Genomic DNA, 21437 nt, shown 5'->3' with positions numbered 1-21437 from the left:
GCGATCCGTGACGTTGCAGCGTCCTGGATAGCGATATCGTTGTGTTTGACACGCAGTAGCGATCAGGATCCTGCTGTGACATTGCTGGTCGGAACTAGAAGGCCAGAACTTTATTTCGTCGCTGGATCACCCGCTGACATCGCTGAATCGGCGTGTGTGACGCCGATCCAGCGATGTGTTCACTTGTAATCAGGGTAAACATCGGGTTACTAAGCGCAGGGCCATGCTTAGTAACCCGATATTTACCCTGGTTACCATTGTAAATATAAAAAAAAAACACTACATACTTACATTCCGGTGTCTGTCGCGTCCCCCGGCGTCAGCTTCCCTGCACTGTGTCAGCGCCGGCCGGCCGTAAAGCAGAGCACAGCAGTGACGTCACCGCTCTGCTTTACGGCTGGTGCTTACACAGTGCAGGGAAGCCTGAGAGATGCGAACTCGGCTGCAGGAAAATGGCCGCCGCGATCGCCATCTGCACACGCGCGGCATCCCGCGGCCATTTTCCTGAAGCCCCGGGAAGCCGAGAAGAACCATCTGCACACACGCGGCCTCACAAAGATGGCCGAGCCCACCGATAAACGCCTGAATAGTGCAGATCGCACTATTTTCCTTGAAGCTGCGAAGTGGATTCGCCACTTGGACATGCGCACACCACTACGCCACCAACGGAGATCTGGGGGAGAAACAGCGCTGTCACCACGCCCACCTGACCTGACCAGCGTGAGTGACAGCCCAAAACGGCGACTTTACAAAGGTATTTCGGCAGCATAGGTGGGGAATAAAGGCTCCAAAATACACTAATGTAAAGCCCAGCTCTGCCCCTATTTAACGCTATTTTTAGCTCTTCTTGATAAACGGGGTGACAGGTTCCCTTTAATGACCAGGCCAATTTTTACAATTCTGACCACTGTCACTTTATGAGGTTATAACTCTGGAACGCTTTAACAGATCCCTCTGATTCAGAGATTGGTTTTTCGTGACTTATTGTACTTCATGTTAGTGGTAACATTTCGATATTACTTGCGATTATTTATGAAAAAAACGGAAATATGCCGAAAATGTTTGCAATTTTCAAACTTTGTATTTTTATGCCCTTAAATCAGAGAGATATGTCCCAAACATAGTTAAGAAATAACATTTCCCACATGTCTACTTTACATCAGCACAATTTTGGAAACAAAATTTTTTTTTTGTTAGGGAGTTATAAGCGTTAAAAGTTGACCAACAATATCTAATTTTTACACCACCATTTTTTTTTAGGGCCCACATCACATTTGAAGTCATTTTGAGGGGTCTATATGATAGAAAATAACCAAGTGTGACACCATTCTAAAAACTGCACCGCTCAAGGTGCTCAAAACCACATTCAAGAAGTTTATTTACCCTTTATGTGCTTCACAGGAACTGAAAAAATGTGGAAGGAAAAAATGAACATTTAACTTTTTTTGCAAACATTTTACTTCAGAACTATTTTTTATATTTTCACAAGTGTAACAACAGAAATTTCACCATAAATTTTGTTGTGCAATTTCTCCTGAATACTCCGATACCCCATATGTGGGGGTAAACCACTGTTTGGGCGCACCGCAGAGCTTGGAAGAGAAGGAGTGCCGTTTTACTTTTTCAATGTAGAATTGGCTGGAATTGAGATCGGATGCCATGTCGTGTTTGGAGAGCCCCTGATGTGCCTAAACAGTAAAAATCCACCACAAATGGCCCCATTTTGGAAACTAGACCCCCTTAAGGAACTTATCTAGATGTGTGGTGAGCACTTTAAACCCCCAAGTGCTTCACAGAAATTTATAAAGTAGAGCCGTGAAAATAAAAAATCCTTTTTTTTCCTCAAAAATTGTTTTAGCCTGCAATTTTTTATTTTCTCAAGGGTAACAGGAGACATTGGACCCCAAAATCTGTTGACCAGTTTGTCCTGAGTATGCGGATACCCCATATGTGGGGGGGGGGCACTGTTTGGGCACCCATCGGGGCTCGGAAGGGAAGGAGCGCCGCTTGGAATGCAGACTTTGATGGGATGGTTTGCGGGCGTCATGTTGCATTTGCAGAGCTCCTGATGTACCTAAACAGTAGAAACCCCCCAAAATGTGACCCCATTTTGGAAACTAGACCCCCCAAATAGCTTATCTAGATGTGTGGTGAGTACTATGAACCCCAAACTGCTTCACGGAAGTTTATAATGTAGAGCCATGAAAATAAAATTATATTTTTCCACAAAAATGATCTTTTCACCCCCAAATTTTTACTTTCACAAGGGTAACAGGAGAAATTGGACCCCAACATTTATTGTGAAATTCATGATGAGTAAGCTGATACCCCATATGTGGGGCGGACCACTGTTTGGGCGCATGGCAGAGCTCGGAAGGGAAGGAGCGCCGTTTTGGAATGAAGACTTTGATAGAATGGTCTGCGGGCGTTATGTTGCGTTTGCAGAGCCCCTGATGTACCTAAACAGTAGAAACCCCCCACAAGTGACCCCATTTTGGAAACTAGACCCCCCAAGGAACTTATCTAGATGTGTGGTGAGAACTTTGAATGCCCAAGTGCTTCCCAGAAGTTTATAATGCAGAGTCGTGAAAATAAAAAAATATTATTTTTTCCCACAAAAAAGATTTTTTAGCCCCCAAGTTTTTATTTTCACAAGGGTAACAAGAGAAATTGGACCCCAAAAGTTGTTGTCTAATTTGTCCTGAGTATGCCGGTACCCCATGTGTGGGGGGACCATTGTTTGGGCGCACGGCAGAGCTCGGAAGGGATAGGAGCACTGTTTTGGAATGCAGACTTTGATAGAATGGTCTGCGGGTGTTATGTTGCGTTTGCAGAGCCCCTGATGTACCCAAACAGTAGAAACCCCCCACAAGTGACCCCATTTTGGAAACTAGACCCCCCCCCAAGGAACTTATCTAGATGTGTGGTGAGAACTTTGAATGCCCAAGTGCTTCACAGAAGTTTATAATGCAGAGTCGTGAAAATAAAAAATATATATTTTTTTCCACAAAAAAGATTTTTTATCCCCCAAGTTATTTTCACAAGGGTAACAGGAGAAATTGAATGCCAAAAGTTGTTGTCCAATTTATCCCGAGTATGCTGATGCCCCATATGTGGGGATAAACCAATGTTTGGGCGAATGGCAGAGCTCAGAAGGGAGAGAGCACCATTTGACTTTTTGAGCGCAAAATTGGCTGTCGTGTTTGGAGACCCCCTGATGTACCTAAACAGTGGAAACCCCCCAATTCTAACTCCAACCCTAACCCCAACACACCCCTAACCCTAATCCCCACCCGGTCCATAATCCTAATCACAACCCTAACGATAATCACAACCCTAACCCCAAAACATCCCTAATATCAAACCCTAACCATAACCCTAATCAAAACCCTAAATCCAACACACCCCTAATCCTAATCTCAACCCTAACCTCAAACCTAACCCTAATCCCAATAGACCCCTAACCCTAATCCCAACCCTAACTTAACCCTAATCCCAAATCTAACCCTAATCCCAAACGTAACCCTAATGCCAACCCTAACTCTAATACCAACCCTAATCCAAACACTAACCCTAATCCCAACTCTAACCCTAACTTTAGCCGGTAAGTATAACAGGGTCCCCGAATCCCCCTATGTCTCTGTCCTCTGATATGCGATCACATCAGAGGACATAGAATGACACATAGCTTTTTTTTTTTGCGTCCGCCGGTAAACAGTTAATTACCGGCGATCGCAAAACAGGGGTCGGTAAAAACCGACCCCGATCATGTTCTTTGGGGTCTCGACTACCCCTGGCAGCCGAGACCCCAAAGATCTTCCGGGGCCGTCCGGTGGGCACACTGCGCATGCGCCTGCCATTTTTTGGCGGGAACAAGATGGCGGCGCCCATCGGGAGCCACGAGGAGCACCGGGGAGACAGGTATCGGGGGGCTATCGGGGACCCCATTTCTCTGTCCTCTGATGTGCGATCACATTGGAGGACAGAGAAATTAATAGGAGATCCCTTTTTTTTTTCGCCCGCCGGTAAATGGTTAATTACCAGCGATCGCAACCCGGGGGTCGTTAAAAAATCCCCGAATCATGTTCTCTGGGGTCTCGGCTACCCCCAGCAACCGAGACCCCAGAGAAAATCCGACTCTGGGGGCGCTATTCACTTTTTCCACAGTGCCGTTAATTAACGGCGCTGTGGTTTAAGTACCCTTAACTGCCGCCGTTAAAAAGCGTATTGGAGGTCGTTAAGGGGTAAATAATTTCTAAATTATCACGATTAAAATAAGTGTGAATGAAAGAGGTCAATAAACTTCATTGATGATTTTAAAAGATTGTTCCTCTGCAAAAATTATCACCATTGTTGGCATGACTGGTAAATGTAGATGGTGCTCGTAGTATTACAAGTTACTGCTGCAGCTCTTGTGGAAGATGTCAGAAGACAACAGAAGCGTTCCTTATACACATGGGAAAGTCAATATTTTTCACACTAGCCATCCCTCAATATTAATACATTGTAAAGTATAGCAGATTTATTGATTGTCAGCAAATTTAATTGTTTATTCAGAAAAATAAAAAAATTGGAATTTGGAAAAATTACATTTGAACTAAACAATATACAGTGGGGCAAAAAAGTATTTACTCAGTCAGCAATAGTGTAAGTTCCACCACTTAAAAAGATGAGAGGCGTCTGTAATTTACATCATAGGTAGACCTCAACTATGGGAGACAAACTGAGAAAAAAAAATCCAGAAAATCACATTGTCTGTTTTTTTAACATTTTATTTGCATATTATGGTGGAAAATAAGTATTTGGTCAGAAACAAAATTTCATCTCAATACTTTGTAATAGATCCTTTGTTGGCATGACAGAGGTCAAACGTTTTCTGTAAGTCTTCACAAGGTTGCCACACACTGTTGTTGGTATGTTGGCCCATTCCTGTTGTGAATTCTGTGGCAGAGCTCCCTCCTGTGGTCACAAGTGGTACTTCGGCTGATTCTCTCTGTGAGCTTCCGTTGGTGGAGGAAAGTGGTACTGCGGCTTCTGAGTTTCCTTCCTCAGGTGATGTGGTGAAGTCGTTAGGTGCTGCTCTATTTAACTCCACCTAGTGCTTTGATCCTGTCCTCCAGTCAATGTTCTAGTATTGGACCTGTTTCCTCCTGGATCGTTCCTGTGGCCTGCTGCTCTGCATAGCTAAGTTCTGCTTTGCTATTTTGCTTGCTGTTTTTTCTGTCCAGCTTGTCTATTTGTTTTTTCCTGCTTGCTGGAAGCTCTGGGACGCAGAGGGTGTACCTCCGTGCCGTTAGTTCGGTACGGAGGGTGTTTTTGCCCCCTTTGCGTGGTTTTTGTAGGGTTTTGTGTTGACCGCAAAGTTACCTTTCCTATCCTTGCTCTGTTCAGAAAGTCGGGCCTCACTTTGCTAAATCTATTTCATCTCTACGTTTGTCTTTTCATCTTAACTCACAGTCATTATATGTGGGGGCTACCTTTTCCTTTGGGGTATTTCTCTGAGGCAAGGTAGGCTTATTTTCTATCTTCAGGCTAGCTAGTTTCTAGCCTCTAGTGTTGTTGGAGAGGATTAGGGATTGCGGTCAGCAGAGTTCCCACGTCTCAGAGTTCGTTCTATGTTTTTGGGTTATTGTCAGGTCACTGTATGTGCTCTGACCTCTATGTCCATTGTGGTACTGAATTACCTTTCATAACACATTCCTCCATGCAGATCTCCTCTAGAGCATTGATGTTTTTGGCTTTTCGCTTGGCAACACGGACTTTCACGGCTCTCTAGCAAACTTCAGACGGGCCCGGACATGTACTGGCTTAAGCAGTGGGACACGTCTGGCACTGCAGGATCTGAGTCCATGGTGGCATAGTGTGTTACTTATGGTAGGCCTTGTTACATTGGTCCCAGCTCTCTGCAGTTCATTCACTAGGTCCCCCCGCGTGGTTCTGGGATTTTTGCTCACCGTTCTTGTGATCATTCTGACCCCACGGGGTGGGATTTTGCGTGGAGCCCCAGATCGAGGGAGATTATCAGTGGTCTTGTATGTCTTCCATTTTCTAATTATTGCTCCCACTGTTGATTTCTTCACTCCAAGCTGGTTGGCTATTGCAGATTCAGTCTTCCCAGCCTGGTGCAGGGCTACAATTTTGTTTCTGATGTCCTTTGACAGCTCTTTGGTCTTCACCATAGTGGAGTTTGGAGTCAGACTGTTTGAGGGTGTGCACAGGTGTCTTTTTATACTGATAACAAGTTTAAACAGGTGCCATTACTACAGGTAATGAGTGGAGGAAAGAGGAGACTCTTAAAGAAGAGGTTACAGGTCTGTGAGAGCCAGAAATCTTGATTGTTTGTTTCTGACCAAAAACTTATTTTCCACCATAATATGCAAATAAAATGTTAAAAAAACAGACAATGTGATTTTCTGGATTTTTTTTTCTCAGTTTGTCTCCCATAGTTGAGGTCTACCTATGATGTAAATTACAGACGCCTCTCATCTTTTTAAGTGGTGGAACTTGCACTATTGCTGACTGACTAAATACTTTTTTGCCCCACTGTATTTATGAAGCATTGTTGGCACCGCTTCTGAGGACATTAGATTCTTTACAAATTTACAAAGATCCTTTACTAATCTCTTTGACAAGTCTTTAACTAGAAAAAAGTTTGCAGAACAACACTAGCCTGTAATTTAGTGTTACCCCTATATATCAGATTCATCAACAGTATGTGATCCCTGTAAATGCATCTGGCACATACTGGACAAAATATATCACCAGTATAATTTAAAAAGTTTAATTTTCATTATAAGAATTCATTAAGAACATGTATTTATAAAATAATTAAGGCACACACCAAAAGACAAACAGATTTCATCTTAAAAAATATGCATGTGCATATTTATATATACAGTGCCTTGCGAAAGTATTCGACCCCCTGGAACTTTTAAACCTTTTGCCACATATCATGCTTCAAACATAAAGATACCAAATATAATTGTTTAGTGAAGAATCAACAACAAGTGGAACACAATTGTGAAGTTGAACGAAATTTATTGGTTATTTTACATTTTTGTGGAAATTCAAAAACTGAAAAGTGGGGCATGCAATATTATTCGGCCCCTTTACTTTCAGTGCAGCAAACTCACTCCAGAAGTTCATTGTGGATCTCTGAATGATCCAATGTTGTCCTAAATGCCTAATGATGATAAATATAATCCCCCTGTGTGTAATCAAGTCTCCGTATAAATGCACCTGCTCTGTGATAGTCTCAGGGTTCTGTTTGAAGAACAGAGAGCATCATGAAGACGAAGGAACACAACAGGCAGGCCCGTGATACTGTTGTGGAGAAGTTTAAAGCCGGATTTAGATACAAAATGATTTCCAAAACTTTAAACATCTCAAGGAGCACTGTGCAAGCAATCATATTGAAATGGAAGGAGTATCATACCACTGCAAATCTACCAAGACCCGGCCGTTCCTCTATACTTTCATCTCAAACAAGGAGAAGACTGATCAGAGATGCAGCCAAGAGGCCCATGATCACTCTGGATGAACTGCAGAGATTTACAGCTGAGGTGGGACAGTCTGTCCATAGGACAACAATAAGTCGTACACTGCACAAATCTGGCCTTTATGTAAGAGTGGCAAGAAGAAAGTCATTTCTCAAAGATATCCATAAAAAGTGTTGTTTAAAGTTTGCAACAAGCCACCTGGGAGACACACCAAACATGTGGAAGAAGATGCTCTCAGATGAAACCAAAATCGAACTTTTTGGAAACAATGCCAAACTATATGTTTGGCGTAAAGGCAACACAGCTCATCACCCTGAACACACCATCCCCACTGTCAATCATGGTGGTGGCAGCATCATGGTTTGGGCCTGCTTTTCTTCAGTAGGGACAGGGAAGATGGTTAAAAATGATAGGAAGATGGATGGAGCCAATTACAGGACCATTCTTGAAGAAAACCTGTTGGAGTCTGCAAAAGACCTGAGACTGGTACGGAGATTTGTCTTCCAACAAGACAATGATCCCAAACAAAGCAAAATCTACAATGGAATGGTTCACAAATAAATGTATCCAGGTGTTAGAATGGCCAAGTCAAAGTCCAGACCTCAATCCAATCGAGAATCTGTGGAAAGAGCTGAAAACTGCTGTTCATAAACGATCTCCATCAAACCTCACTGAGCTCGAGCTGTTTGCCGAGGAAGAATGGGCAAGAATTTCAGCCTCTCGATGTACAAAACTGATAGAGACATACCCCAAGCGACTTGCAGCTGTAATCGAAGCAAAAGGTGGCGCAACAAAGTATTAAGTTAAAGGGGCCGAATAATATTGCACGTCCCACTTTTCAGTATATATATGTGTTGTAAGACTCATGCTGGTGTGGTAGATGGAGGCAGGTATATCTCGCCCAGGTGTTTGTCCTATGTGAATTAGGCCACTCAGTATCTTCAGGGTGCTAATGGGTTAATGATTGCAGGAATAAAAGATGACCAGCTGGGTGTTTCCAGTGTCTGCCTGGGGCACACAGATTGCCTGCCTGTGTGAGACAAACGTGAGTGAAGAGCTCTGCTCAAGATCTGTATGATGTTAACTGGGTGGGAGAAGCCCCCCAGTTGTTGAGATAGCAACGTATTTGTTTAGTTAGTGCCGGACAGGCTAGGATTTATTTTTATGTTTTGTTTTTTGTGTTGCTTTCACGTTAATAAATCTGACCTGAGGTCAGCCTGCTCAGAAACCTGCTGTACGCCTCAGATTCAATGCACAAACCACGTGTCCTTTGACCCCAGCAAAGGCGATCCCAGAGTGTTTTGTCACATTGTGGTGGAGAACGCGGGCATACCGTGGCACAGGCGACAGCATGGAAGACGTGGTGAAAGCCTTAGTACAGTCCACTGCCGTACAGCAGCAGGCCACTGCCGCACAGCACGAAGCTAATCGCTTGATGGCCGCACAGCTGAAGGAGTTACTGGACATGACGGTTGCAGACCGCCAACTTCTCCAACAGGTGGCGCAGCGCCTGGTGAGCATGCCTGACGCTGACCCGGAAGCAGAGTCCAGAAGGATCCATGTGAGTCGATACTGGCAAAAGCTGACTGCAGAAGATGACGTCGAGGCATACCTGACAACGTTTGAGCGGACGGCATTGAGAGAGAAGTGGCCGAAGGCACGATGGGCCGATTTGATTGCCCCGTTTCTCTCCGGCGAGGCCCAAAAAGCTTACCATGATTTGGACCCGGAGGTCGCTCAGGACTTTGAGAAGCTGAAAGCTGAGATCCTGGCCCGGCTGGGTGTGACGACGGCTGTCCGTGCACAGAGGGTACATCAGTGGACATACCAGCAAGATAAACCAGCGCGGTCTCAGATGTTCGACCTGATCTACTTGACAAAGAAATGGCTGCAACCCGAGGTACTGACAATACCCGAAATAATCCAGCGGGTTTTCCTGGACAAGTACCTGAGAGTACTACCCCCAGCGCTGAAAAGGTGGGTAAGCCAAGGAAATCCCACGACAGCGGATCAACTTGTGGAGTTGGTCGAGCGTTATTCCGTGGCAGAAGGACTTCCCGACGACACCGCCAAACCCCGGTCTGTGCCTCCTCCTCGTGGAACCGGTAAGACTGTTCCAGGGACCACGGGTGAAGGAAAATCGCTTAAAACTGTGGGGGAGGAGTCCGGGACTACTCGCACTCCGAGACCAAGAGTATTGGACGGTGGTCTCAGTAGGGGACCTGTTAGGTGTTTCCGCTGCCATGAGAAGGGTCATGTTTCTGCGAACTGTCCTGTTACCGCTGAACCCATGCAGTGCGACGTTATAGACTCTAGAAAACGCATGTCTTTGGTTACACAGCTAGTGAGTGTGAATGCGGGTCAAAATGATACAGTGAAACACCTGTGTGAATTATCTGTTGATGGGAAAAATGTTGTGGCATTACTAGACTCTGGAAGTGTGGTGACTCTGGTGAAAGCTAGTCTAGTGGCACTTCCGTCTGGTCCGTCTGACAAGTTTTCTGTGACGTGTGTGCATGGTGACACCCGCTCGTACTTAACAGCGGTCATATGGATTTCTACTCCCTATGGGTCAGTGCAGCACAAAGTGGGACTCGTTCCCGCATTGTTACATGATGTAATCCTGGGCAGGGATTTTCCCTATTTCTGGCAGTTGTGGGAGAATCAGTTGCTCCTTCACGGTAGCTGTACCCGTGAATCTTCTCCCATGCCATCTGGAGGTCCCGAGTCCCTAGAGGAGACCCCACAGGAAGATGTTGCTGGGGAGGTTAGTGAATCTAACCTTCAGTACCCCTTCTCCGTCATGGCGGGGGAAACAGAGGAAACTGAGGAACTTCAGCGAGAGGCGGAGGCAGACAGCCATCCGGCACCCTGCCTGCCAGATTTGGGAGTCCAGGTGGATGACTTCCACAGCGAGCAAATGAAAGATCCTACCCTGACTCCGGCTAGGAAAAATGTAAAAATGATAGATGGGGTACCCGTAGAACCTGACACTAGGCTGGCGTACCCATATATGGTTCTTGAAAATGATTTGCTCTACCAGGTAGAAAAAAAAGGGGAAGACACAGTGCAACGGTTAGTGGTACCCAAACCTTATCGGCGGAAGGTACTGGATTTGGCCCACGGACATATAATGGGGGGACATCTGGGGGTACAGAAAACCACAGAAAGGATATTGCATTGTTTTGTGTGGCCTGGAATACATTGTGATGTGTGTAACTATTGTGAGTCCTGTCCAGAGTGCCAAATCGCGGCCCCTAAATCTCAGTTCCGTAGCCCTTTGGTACCCCTTCCTATCATCGGGGTCCCTTTTGAGAGAATTGGGATGGATTTGGTTGGGCCCCTTCCCCGATCCGCACGTGGGCACCAACATATCCTCGTCATCGTGGACTATGCCACCCGTTACCCGGAAGCCGTCCCTTTGCGTAACACAGCTACCAAGACGATCGCCAAGGAATTGGTACAAGTGTTTAGTCGGGTGGGAATTCCAAAACAGATACTCACCGACCAGGGGACTCCCTTTATGTCGAGGGTAATGAAGGAGCTCTGCAGGCTCTTACAAATAGACCCGTTGCGTACGTCTGTCTATCACCCTCAAACAGATGGCCTGGTTGAGCGCTTCAACAAAACCTTAAAACAGATGCTCCGGAAGGCGATAGACAAAGATGGGAAGAACTGGGATTACTTGTTACCCTATTTGCTGTTTGCCATTAGGGAAGTTCCCCAGTCTTCCACAGGATTTTCGCCTTTCGAACTGTTGTACGCCCGTCGTCCCCGGGGACTGCTGGACGTCGCAAAAGAAACCTGGGAAGGTCAAGTCACTCCCTTTAAAACGGTGATCGACCATGTAACACAAATGCAGGATCGTATTGCCGCTGTCATGCCCATTGTTAGGGACCATATGTTACAGGCCCAGGGAGCCCAGAGGCAAAGTTACGATAGAGGCGCTAAGGTCCGTACATTTGCACCCGGCGATAGGGTGTTGGTCCTAATCCCTACGGTGGATAGTAAATTCCTGGCGAAATGGCAGGGCCCATTTGAGGTCCGAGAAAGAGTTGGTGAAGTGAACTATAAAGTGTACCAGCCGGGTAAGAGAAAACCGGAACAGATTTATCATGTGAATCTGATAAAATCCTGGAAAGACCGCTCTGCCCTAACGGTGGATCTGCCCCGTCCGGTTTGTTCACCTACTATACCAGAGGTGCAGGTTGCTGAGACTCTCTCAGAACGACAAAAATCTGAGGTTAAGCAATTTTTGTTACAGAACCGACAGTTTTTCTCCGAAAAACCTGGCCGGACTAAGTTGGTGAAACATGAGATTGTCACAGAGCCTGGCGTCACTGTTCATGTGAAGCCCTACCGGATTCCGGAAGCCCGCCGTGAAGCCGTCTCCCGGGAAGTGATGGCAATGTTGGACTTAGGAGTCATTGAGGAGTCACACAGCGCCTGGTCCAGTCCAATTGTGTTGATACCTAAACCGGATGGCTCCATCCGGCTTTGTAATGACTTTAGGAAACTGAATGCAGTTTCTAAATTTGATGCGTACCCTATGCCCCGGGTCGATGAGTTGATCGACCGGCTTGGTAAAGCCCGATACATTACGACCCTGGATTTAACAAAGGGGAACTGGCAGATTCCTCTGGCCGAGGCGACCAGAGAGAAGACGGCATTTGCTACACCGGAAGGTCTGTTCCAGTATGTCTATATGCCGTTTGGACTTCACGGAGCTCCCGCAACGTTCCAGAGATTGATGGATCGAGTCTTGAGGCCTCACAGACAGTACGCTTCTGCCTACCTGGATGACATCGTAATTTACAGCATGGACTGGGAAACTCATCTCCAGAAGGTACAAGCGGTGATTGATGACCTGCGAGATGCAGGTTTAACGGCAAACCCCAAGAAATGCCACATCGGGCTTGAAGAAGCCCGATACTTGGGCTACGTGATTGGCAGAGGAGTGGTTAAACCCCAGATCGACAAAATACAGGCAATTCAGGGCTGGCCACAACCAGTGAACAAGAAACAAGTGCAGGCTTTCCTGGGGATTGCCGGCTATTATCGCCGGTTCATACCCAATTTTGCAGCCATGGCTACTCCCTTGACGGATCTTACCAAGGGGAAGGGTTCCGTCATGGTAAAATGGACCTCAGCTGCTGAAGAGGCCTTCCACAGCCTGAAACGGGCTTTGTGCTCTCAGCCCGTACTAGTGACTCCTGATTTCAGCAGCGAGTTTGTGGTACAAACTGATGCCTCTGATACTGGTGTCGGAGCTGTACTTTCCCAGGTGAGGGACGGAGTCGAACACCCGGTCCTCTATCTCAGTCGGAAACTGAATGTACATGAGCAGAGATATGCGGTGGTTGAAAAAGAGTGCCTAGCCATTAAATGGGCTCTCGACTCCCTCAAGTATTACCTGGCTGGTAGGAAGTTTAGGCTGGTCACCGACCATGCCCCTCTCAAGTGGATGCACCTCCACAAGGACCGTAATAGTCGGGTAACCCGGTGGTTCCTTGCCCTGCAGGCTTACTCTTTTACAGTGGAACACCGACCTGGGGTGCAGATGGGGAACGCCGATGCCCTATCCCGAGTGCACTGTTTCAAAAGTGTTCTTGCTCGACCGGAGTGGTCTGTGCAAGGGGGGGGATATGTAAGACTCATGCTGGTGTGGTAGATGGAGGCAGGTATATCTCGCCCAGGTGTTTGTCCTATGTGAATTAGGCCACTCAGTATCTTCAGGGTGCTAATGGGTTAATGATTGCAGGAATAAAAGATGACCAGCTGGGTGTTTCCAGTGTCTGCCTGGGGCACACAGATTGCCTGCCTGTGTGAGACAAACGTGAGTGAAGAGCTCTGATCAAGATCTGTATGATGTTAACTGGGTGGGAGAAGCCCCCCCAGTTGTTGAGATAGCAACGTATATGTTTAGTTAGTGCCGGACAGGCTAGGATTTATTTTTATGTTTTGTTTTTTGTGTTGCTTTCACGTTAATAAATCTGACCTGAGGTCAGCCTGCTCAGAAACCTGCTGTACGCCTCAGATTCAATGCACAAACCACGTGTCCTTTGACCCCAGCAAAGGCGATCCCAGAGTGTTTTGTCACAGTGTATATACTGTATATGTGTATATATATATATATATATATATATATATACACACACACACACACACGCACACACGTGTGTATGTGGTAGGTGAGCTAATCATTGAAGTTTCACATGTACATGTGTACAGTGAAGCATTGCCACAGATGATCAAAAAAGCATGATGCTATAATAGCAAGTCAAATAAGTGCCTGTCTGCATGTACATGAAACGCTTAATAAGAAACATTATATGATTGCTAAAGTAAAATGGACAAATATCTCAAAAGTACATAATAATAAATGTTAATAATAGTAAAGAAATATTTGCATATACCCAGACGAAAAGAAGTACTGCATATCAATGATCAGCTCAGGGTCATTTTGTTTTTTTAGGCAAAATCTATGATAAAAACAAAATAAGCTAATAACATGTGGTACATAAATAAATAAATAGTAATAGTCTTTGGAAATAACACACTGTTTTGATAAAAAAAAGCAAAAAAAACAGAAAAGTAATGAGTACACAATAAGGATGGACCCTAAGGCTAGTTTCACATCTATGTGCGCAGCGTATCATCCGCAACCACAAACGCATGCAAAAACGCATGCAAATGCACGCATGATAAAGCAGCTTTTTGTTATCCGCATCAGCGTACGCATGACTGCAAAAAAAGCATTTGCATGCATTTGTATATGCGTTTGCGCTTTTTATGCGCATGCATTTGATATTTCCAGGAGGGCGTGTCTCAATGGGCATGTCTAAATAAGTTCCTGGACATACGCAGTCCAAAGTACGCAAGCGCATCGAATGCATGCGTATGCAAAGACATGCGTACGCATGCATTCCCATAGACAGTAATGCGGTTTTTTAACTCACTCATCCGCATGCCTGCGCATATTTGATGGAAATTTGCCGCCTCAAAAATTCCAACATGATATGTTAGCCACGCCCCCGAGAAAAAACGCATGCATAAGCAAACACGGACGAACGCATGCAAATGCATGCACCTGTGTCTACAATGTTAAAGATAGGAAATCAAGACACATGCGGATGTATGCGTCAGAAACGCTGCGGACACAACCGCAAATGTGAAACCAGAGCTTAAGGGAAGAAGTACACAGCTATATGCAGACCAACCAAACGCTAACTTGAACCCGGCCTAACAAACACAACCTAGGATAAAACATAATGACCAAATACCGTGCAGTAAGTAATATTAACCCCTTCATGACGTTGGGATTTTCCATTTTTCCGTGTTCGTTTTTCGCTTCCCTCCTTCCCAGAGCCATAACTTTTTTATTTTTCCGTCAATATGGCCATGTGAGGGCTTATTTTTTGCAAAACAAAATGTACTTTTGAACAACAACATTGGTTTTAGCATGTCGTGTACTAGAAAACAGGAAAAAAAAATCCAAGTGCGGTGAAATTGCAAAAAAAGTGCAATCCCACACTTGTTTTTTTTTGGGGGGTGCTTTTTTACTAGCTTCACTAAGTGCTAAAACTGGTCTTCCATTATGATTCTTCAGGTCATTACGAGTTCACAGACACCAAATATGTCTAGGTTCTCTTTTATCTAAGTGGTGAAAAAAAATTCCAAACTTTGCTAAAAATTAAAAAAAAAAAATTGCGCCATTTTCCGATACCCGTAGCGTCTCCACTTTTCATGATCTGGGGTCGGGTGGGGACTTATTTTTTGCGTGCCGAGCTGGCATTTTTAATGATACTTTTTTGGTGCAGATACGTTCTTTTGATCGCCCGTTATTGCATTTTAATGCAATGTCGCAGGACCAAAAAAACGTAATTCTGGCGTTTTGAATTTTTTTCTCGCTACGCTGTTTAGCGATCAGGTTAATCCTTTTTTTTATTGATAAATCGGGCGATTCTGAATGCGGTGATACCAAATATGTGTAGGTTTGATTTTTTTATTAACCCCTTACCGGCATCGGACGTACTATACCGTCCGATGCCGGCTCCCCTGCTTTGATGCAGGGCTCCGCGGTGAGCCCGCACCAAAGCCGGGACATGTCAGCTGTTTTGAACAGCTGACATGTGCCCGTAATAGGCGAGGGCAGAATCGCGATCTGCCCGCACCTATTAACTAGTTAAATGCCGCTGTCAAACGCAGACAGCGGCATTTAACTACCGCTTCCGGCCGGGCGGCCGGAAATGACGTCATCGCCGACCCCCGTCACATGTCCGGGGGTCGGCGATGCGTCTCCATTGTAGCCATAGAGGTCCTTGAGACCTCTATGGTTACTGATAGCCCGTCGCTGTGAGCGCCACCCTGTGGTCGGCGCTCACAGCACACGTGCAATTCTGCTACATAGCAGCGATCAGCAGATCGCTGCTATGTAGCAGAGCCGATCGTGCTGTCCCTGCTTCTAGCCTCCCATGGAGGCTATTGAAGCATGGCAAAAGTTAAAAAAAAAAGTTTAAAAAAATGTGAAAAAAATAAAAAAAACATAAAAGTTTAAATCACCCCCCTTTCGCCCCAATCAAAATAAATCAATAAAAAAAATATCAAATCTACGCATATTTGGTATCGCCGCGCTCAGAATTGCCCGATCTATCAAATAAAAAAAAGTATTAACCTGATCGCTAAACAGCGTAGCGGGAAAAAAACTCGAAACGCCAGAATTACGTTTTTTTGGTCGCCGCGACATTGCATTAAAATGCAATAACGGGCGATCAAAAGAACGTATCTGCACCGAAATGCTATCATTAAAAACGTCATCTCGGCACGCAAAAAATAAGCCCTCAACCGACCCCAGATCACGAAAAATGGAGACGCTACGAGTATCGGAAAATGGCGCAATTTTTTTTTTTTTTTTTTTAGCAAAGTTTGGAATTTTTTTTCACCACTTAGATAAAAAATAACCTAGTCATGTTTGGTGTCTATGAACTCGTAATGACCTGGAGAATCATAATGGCAGGTCATTTTTAGCATTTAGTGAACCTAGCAAAAAAGCCACACAAAAAACCAATGTGGGATTGCACTTTTTTTGCAATTTCACCGCACTTGGAATTTTTTTCCCGTTTTCTAGTACACGACATGTTAAAACCAATGATGTCGTTCAAAAGTACAACTCGTCCCGCAAAAAATAAGCCCTCACATGGCCAAATTGACGGAAAAATAAAAAAGTTATGGCTCTGGGAAGGAGGGGAGCGAAAAACGAACACGGAAAAACGAAAAATCCCCTGGTCATGAAGGGGTTAATTTATTTTGAATGGGGCAAAAGGGGGGTGATTTAAACTTTTATATTTTTTTTATTTTTTTCACATTTTTTTTACTTTTGCCATGCTTCAATAGCAGCCTTGGGAGGCTAGAAGCTGGCACAACTCGATCGGCTCAGCTACATAGCAGCGATCATCAGATCGCTGCTATGTAGCTTAATAACAGGCTTGCTATGAGCGCTGACCACAGGGTGGCGCTCACAGCTAGTCGGGATCAGTAGCCATAGAGGTCTCAAGGACCTCTATGGTTACCCTTCTGATGCATCGCTGACCCCCGATCATGTGACGGGGGTCAGCGATGAGCGAATTTCCGGCCGGATGGCCAGAAGCGCCGGTTAAATGCTGCTGTCAGCGTTTGACAGCGGCATCTAACTAGTTAATAGCGGCGGGCTATTAACGGGCAGCTGACATGTCCCGGCTTTGATGCGGGCTCACCGCAGGAGCCCTGCATCAAAGCCGGGGATCTGACCTCGGACGTACTATCCCGTCCGAGGTCAGAAAGGGGTTAAGATCACGTTCCCATGTTGAGAATTTGATCAATATTTTACAAGCCAAATTCAGGAGTTGAACAATCAGATAAAATGTATCATGGAACAATATCATCACTTCTGCTTTTTTCTCCCACTGTTGGTTTTGGCTTACAAATATTGATTCAAAAATGCTGACCATATACTTAAAGGGAACCTGTCACCCCGTTTTTTGAGATTGAGATATAAATACTGTTAAATAGGGCCTGCGCTGTGTGTTACTATAGTGTATGTAGTGTACCCCGATTCCCCACCTATGCTGAGAAATAACTTACCAAAGTCGCCATTTTCGCCTGTCAATCAGGCTGGTCAGGTCGGGAGGGTGTGTTCACAGCGCTGGTTCTTCCTCAGCTTTACGTTGGTGGCGTAGTGGTGTCCGCATGTTGAGGTGACTAATCCACTGTGGGCACGTGAACAAGCAGCGCGCGATCTGCGCTGTCATCCCTTTCGTCGGTGGGGGCGGCCATCTTCCTGGGGCCGCGCGTGCGCAGATCGAGTGCTCTGCTGCACGGGGCTTCAGGAAAATGGCCGCGGGATGCCGCGCGTGCGCATTAGAGATCGCGGCGGCCATTTTCCCAAAGCCGAGATGCAAACTTGGCTTTGGGAAAATGGCCGCCGCGATCTCTAATGCGCACGCGCGGCATCCCGCGGCCATTTTCCTGAAGCCCCATGCAGCAGAGCACTCGATCTGCGCACGCGCGGCCCCAGGAAGATGGCCGCTCCCACCGACGAAAGGGATGACAGCGCAGATCGCGCGCTGCTTGTTCACGTGCCCACAGTGGATTAGTCACTTCAACAGGCGCACACCACTACGCCACCAACGTAAAGCTGAGGAAGAACCAGCGCTGTGAACACGCCCTCCCGACCTGACCAGCCTGATTGACAGGCGAAAACGGCGACTTTGGTAAGTTATTTCTCAGCATAGGTGGGGAATCGGGGTACACTACATACACTACATACACTATAGTAACACACAGCGCAGGCCCTATTTAACAGTATTTATATCTCAATCTCAAAAAACGGGGTGACAGGTTCCCTTTAATGTGAGAACATGGCCTAATAGTACAAGTAAATAGCATAGGGTACTTAATTGACACTAATTTGATTAAAAAAAAGCGTAAAATCCATCACACCACAACAAGGTGTACCCAACATGGGTTTCAGCTAGTGATGGGCGAGCACTAAAATGCTCGGGTGCTCATTGCTCAGATCGAACAAATTGGAATGCTCAACCCAAGCAACAAGCCCAATGTAAGTCTATGGAAAACTCAAGCATTTTCTGGCGGCCCCCCCAGCGGTCTGCAGAGGGACTAGAAATTGTGAAAAATCGATGGGAACTGGTCAAATGACATGGAAACACCATGAGGAAGACCCCTGGAAGCATTTCTGACTCCCAGGTCACAGCTGTGAACAATGTTGTCTGAGTCTTACGCCACTTTTGCAGACTCCCAATAAAACATACAAAAATGAAACCAAAATGGATTTTCCTGGGAAACATGTTAAGGAACATCCTTTCCAGGATAATGACTTGTATATAAGGCAATATAAATAACCAAAAACAAAAAAATGCTCCTCCAAGCCTTGGGCTATGTTCACACGTAGCGTTTTTGATGTGTTTTTGAACTTTAGCATTGCTTTCAACCAAGATAAATGCATTCACTGGGAAATGTAATTTTAACATTTTACAACCTTGGTGTGTGACACATCAGACACATCTTGTTTCCCTTATGAAGGAGGAACTCTGAAAGTCACAAAGCCTATTTTTATAGGGCCAGCAGTCGTCCCTCACTATTCTTAGAAAGCCATCAGCCAGCTATGCTTTGTTGTCCCCATTATTAAACAGTGGGTCTCCTATACTCTTATTACATATGCAGTGAGTGGAAGGGCTGCCCAAAATTTGGACGCACCCTAATACCCCTTTGAAGAGACGTACAGGAGAGCCTCCTGAAAACAATGTTCCCATTGTTAGGAAGTGGGTCTCCCATACTGTTTGCCTATGCAGTGAATGCAAGGGCTGACAAAAATTTGGAGGCACTCCAATGCCCCTTGGAAGAGAAGTGGAGGAGGGCCTCATAAACAAATGTTCCTATTAGAAAGGAACAGGTCTCCTATACTTGTAATGCCCATGCACTAAGTGTATGGGCTGACAAACATTTACACCTGGGGGATATACATGAACATACTGTATAACAATTTTTTTTACGGGCATCATAAACACCCTTTAAAAAAATTATATGGGTGTTGCATCACGGACCACGGTCACCCTGGTGATATGGTGGTGGAGGATGACGATAAGGAGGACAACAGCAAATAGCCAAAATCAGGATGCCCCCGGAAGAAGCTACGGGCGAAACGTGCGTTGGGGTAAGAGGGGACGGTTATCCAGTCCTGCTCCAGTGGTTCATTGTGCTTAGGTATAGTATGTTACTATGCCATTATATGGTATTTATGACCTATTTTATTACCTACTTAATAGTTAAACTCTTGTGCTTACCTGCTTGATACCCTGGTTGGGTTACATTATGTGTAGACTGCGTTCCTGATTCTTTTGCATATTTGTCACACTTAAATGTTTCAGATCACCAAACAAATTTGACAAATATTAGACAAAGATTACACAAGTAAACACAAAACGTAGTTTTCAAATGAAGGTCTTTATTATTAAAGGAAAAAAAATCCAAACCTACAGGGCCCTGTGTAAAAAAGTGATTGCCCCCTATATCTAATAACTGGTTGGGCCACCCTTAGCAGCAACAACTGCAATCAAGTGCTCTGAAGGAATTTTGGCCCAATCATCTTTGCAGAATTGCTGCAATACAGCCACCTTAGAGGGTTTCCAAGTATGAACCGCCTTTTTAAGGTTACACTTCAGGTGCAGCCTATATGGTCTTATAAAAGGAGTAAGTGTATTCCACCAATATCGCTGATAATTCATTTATACGGTCAAATTAGTATCAGTATCGATTTTTTTTGTATATTTTATTTTACCTTCCAGCATTGGTTTATCACACCGTGGAAAGAGAAACACTTAACCCCACATAGGAACACCTTATACAGTCTTATAAGAGCAGTAAGTTTGTTTAACCAATATCCTTGGTAATTTATTTGTATGGCCCCAATTAATATACCGACCTCCTGTATATTTTGCCTTTCAGTGAATTGCTGTAATTAGGTGTAACCCTTTACCCATAAGGGTCCCCATATAATACAAAAACAGCCATATCAGAAGTATATTGATTTTTTTCAGCCTGAATTTAGCGCGGTGGTTGCAGTATTATTATTTAGTCGGCAACATTCTTTAACTACATAAATAGTAAGAAACTAAAAAATGATAGTGTTGGCCCCCTTAACCCCTTCATGACCGTGGGATTTTTCGTTTTTCCGTGTTCGTTTTTCACTCCCCTCCTTCCCAGAGCCATAACTTTTTTATTTTTCCATCAATTTGGCCATGTGAGGGCTTATTTTTTTGCGGGACGAGTTGTACTTTTGAACGACATCATTGGATTTAGCATGTCGTGTACTAGAAAACGGGAAAAAAATTCCAAGTGCGGTGAAATTGCAAAAAAAGTGCAGTCCCACACTTGTTTTTTGTTTGGCTTTTTTGCTAAGTTCACTAAATGCTAAAACTGACTTGACATTATGATTCTACAGGTCAGTACGAGTTCGTAGACACCTAACATAGTAACATAGTAACATAGTTAGTAAGGCCGAAAAAAGACATTTGTCCATCCAGTTCAGCCTATATTCCATCATAATAAATACCCAGATCTACGTCCATCTACAGAACCTAATAATTGTATGATACAATATTGTTCTGCTCCAGGAAGACATCCAGGCCTCTCTTGAACCCCTCGACTGAGTTCGCCATCACCACCTCCTCAGGCAAGCAATTCCAGATTCTCACTGCCCTAACAGTAAAGAATCCTCTTCTATGTTGGTGGAAAAACCTTCTCTCCTCCAGACGCAAAGAATGCCCCCTTGTGCCCGTCACCTTCCTTGGTATAAACAGATCCTCAGCGAGATATTTGTATTGTCCCCTTATATACTTATACATGGTTATTAGATCGCCCCTCAGTCGTCTTTTTTCTAGACTA

Source organism: Ranitomeya imitator, chromosome 4 (assembly GCF_032444005.1).
Source record: "Ranitomeya imitator isolate aRanImi1 chromosome 4, aRanImi1.pri, whole genome shotgun sequence".
Lineage (NCBI taxonomy): Eukaryota > Metazoa > Chordata > Amphibia > Anura > Dendrobatidae > Ranitomeya > Ranitomeya imitator.
This window is presented reverse-complemented; position numbering follows the sequence as displayed.